Source organism: Poecilia reticulata, chromosome 4 (assembly GCF_904066995.2).
Source record: "Poecilia reticulata chromosome 4, P_reticulata-male-v2, whole genome shotgun sequence".
NCBI classification, from domain to species: Eukaryota; Metazoa; Chordata; class Actinopteri; order Cyprinodontiformes; family Poeciliidae; genus Poecilia; species Poecilia reticulata.
The window spans coordinates 7091593-7094947 of NC_088833.1; positions in this window are offsets into that span (position 1 = coordinate 7091593).

Sequence of the window (3355 nt, forward strand, 5' to 3'; positions counted from 1 at the left end):
TTCTTCACTCATACTAATTTGCTTTATCATATTTAATGCAGAATATCCTGGAAGGTCCTAACAGATTATTAGTTGAATTAATGCCTCAACTTTGACTAGGCCAATATAACACTATAGGCTTTGGTTTAGATTACTCTTGTACTGCTGGAAGATCTCAAGTCTTTCACAATCTAATTTTTTTTAAACGATTGTCCATAGTCAGTTCCGTCCGTCATCCCATTGCCTCCGACCTGGTTTCCTGTTCCCACAGCATGATGCTTTCACTACCATACCATGTTAGGGATTTTTTCTCACATAGTTTTGCATGCAGGTAAAAAATAAAAAATGTAAATGTGAATGCCTTCTTGCCTCTCATTCAAAAAGAATTTATGATGATTAATGCGCTCGCTGCTCTGCATGTTGGTTCATTTCTGTCAGTTTGTGATCTCAGGGAAACTGGTTGCAATGAGTTTCATTAATGGATAAAAAATTAGAGGTCGCATGATGATACTGTGTTCTGTCTATCTCATAAAATTCAAATAAAATTTCCCAGTAAAATTTACATTGTATCAAATTTTTGTAGAGATATGACAAAATCCTTAAAAAAAAATTCAGGGGTGGGAATACTTTATCAAATCACAGTAAAAAGAAATACTGTGGAAAAGTTTTTTTGTCATTTTTGTTTTTATCTTTTGCTTCCAGACTCAGAATCAGACTTTTTTTTAAGATCCCTTTAATCAGTGTTTACCCAGATGGTACAGTCCTCCATGCAGCTGACCCAGGTTCAATTCCCAGGACATTTACATGTACACTGCTCAAAAAAATAAAGGGAACACTTTAACATTTAAGTGAACACTGAAGTGTTCCCTTTATTTTTTTGAGCAGTATACATTTCCTCCCCTTCTCTCTGTCCTTTCTGTCAGAACACTATGGAATGATAGTAATGCCAAAACAATCAAAGACAGTGGACAAGAGGTCATAGAAACCCATTTGTTTTGGGACTTATCTTTACAAAGGGTGAGAATAATTGTGAATGTTACTGTGCGCTGATGACAATCTTGAAGGAAACGAATCCAGCTCTTTTCCTGGAACAGATAACTTCTTCACACTGGGGATTTCTCACAAGTGGTGTATTTCTTTACTAAAAGGAAGCTGAAACATTTTGAAGGAAGCAGTCCCTAAAATTCCTGACAGGGACCATGACTCTACGGATGGTCGATCTAGTTTATGTTTGACTTTTGAAGAGAGCTCAAACACTTGTGTACGACCTCCAGAAAAAAAGAGTGTAGACGCTAATGAGACTGGTAAAAGATGTAAATAAAATGTGGGGAGGGAAAACCAGTCATTCACTATAAAAAGTGGAGGATTTTTAAAACAAGGTTTAGCGATCTAAGCAAGTTCCCCCTAAAGGCAGACTGCAAGATGCTAACTCATATTAAAAAAAAACTAAATTGTCATCAAAGGGTCCACAGCAACCTCTTGTCATTGCTTATATGATTTGCTTTACAGTCATGTCTTCCCTGGGGCAAACTTTCATGGTAGTTTTACACAGAAAATGCATACAAATACTTCTGGAAATAAATGTAATTATTTGGACAAGAAAACAGTGGAAATGTTTGGGATAAATACAGAATTCAAGGGGAAATAAGAGGCTGAATTGTGATTAAGGAGGTGGAAGTGTCATGGTTTTTAGATTTGTATATGATACTGATGCAAATGCTGGACTGGACTCTGCAACATGACAGTGATTTAAAACATACCAGTTAAACCAGTATGGATTACAACATGGAAATAACTTAATCTCATAGTGATTCTCTGGGACGACTTGAAACGAGTTAAACATGCAAGAAACTCCTGAATCATCTTAGAGCTGACACTGAAGAGCGGACAGGTTTTCTCAGACTGACATGGTTTGCTAACCCTAGCTGTTAATGAGTGGAGTGTCGTAACGTTTAGTTATGACACACATCTTTGTTGATGTATATTGTAACTGAGCCACTGAAAAAAAATAATCATGACTCTTTTCCTCAGAATTCTGACTTTTTTTAGTGGTCATAATCCTCTTCCATATATTTTGTTTAAACAGGAAAACAATGTTAATTTTTGGTATTTATCTTTTTAGTGAATATGTAAATAAACAACTACGGAAGAGGATTAGGGCCACTGGAAAAAACAGTCAGAATTCTGAGAACAAAAGTCAGAATTCTGAGATTAAAGTCAGATTTTTTTTTCTTTTTTCCAGTGGCGCTAATCCTCCTCCGTAGATAACACATACTTTTTAGAGTACTGGATTTTGTAACAGAAGGTCTAACGTTGGGAACCTCTGTCTTTCTTCTGGCTTGTTATCCAAAGCTACAAGGCAGGTTTTAAATAGGGCAGAGGTTTTGAAAATGGATCCCCACAGGGGATATAAATTCATTGAAACAAATCAGGAACTCCTAATCCCATGACATGTAATTCAAATTCAGTACATGAACAAAGTTTAAGGCATTTAAAAGCTTAGTCTAAATATCTGCTGGACCATAGTGTTCATGTTCATGAAAGGAAACAAAACAAAAAGAAACTGAACTTGAGGGGAGTCTGTAGAGTTCACCTGGATTTTCACAGATGCCGAATATTTTAATAGAAAACATCATGAGACGAAACGGTTCTCCTTTTTTAGCCATTCTTTAACACAAACACAACAGTTAAGTACGGCATGCCCAGCCAGTTATAATACAGTTAAATGATCACAGGAGCATGACTGTTCATATCTCAAATCAAAGAACTGACCTTTCAGTTTGTTACATGTAAACGTTGTCAAAAAAAAATCTTACAATAAAATTTCCAAAAAAACAAAACAACACAATTTAAACCCTGTTTTAAATGCAGCTTGGAAGCAGAAAGACAAAAAAAAAATCATCGTTTTATTAAAAACCCAAGAGATTACACCGAGGAAGGCCCCCTATTCATTGTCTTTTACGCAGGTTGATGAGAACGGTGAACAAAGCAGCATGAAAAAGCCAGAAGTTTTTGTTAAAAACAAACCCAAAAAAAGAAATAATGAGATTAAGATATTTTTAATATGAAGGTTTCATTCGGACTGTAATTATTTTCCATCTGGAGTTTATTAAGAAGAAATAGTGAGCATAAATATATTTTTTATAAATATTTGTGGCCATTGAATCAACAGAATTAGTCTAAAATAATCTTAATAATGCTCTGCAGGAGCAAGATAAATAAACATAGTAATAAGTTTCCAGTATAACGTCCTTAAATGGTTTTCTGTGTTTTAAAAACCAACCACTGTTGGCTCAGATTTGTAATCGACTTTGAACTTATCTACGAATTTCAAGCCAACTCTAAACCCTCTTTCCAGTCTCCAGTATTTTGTCAC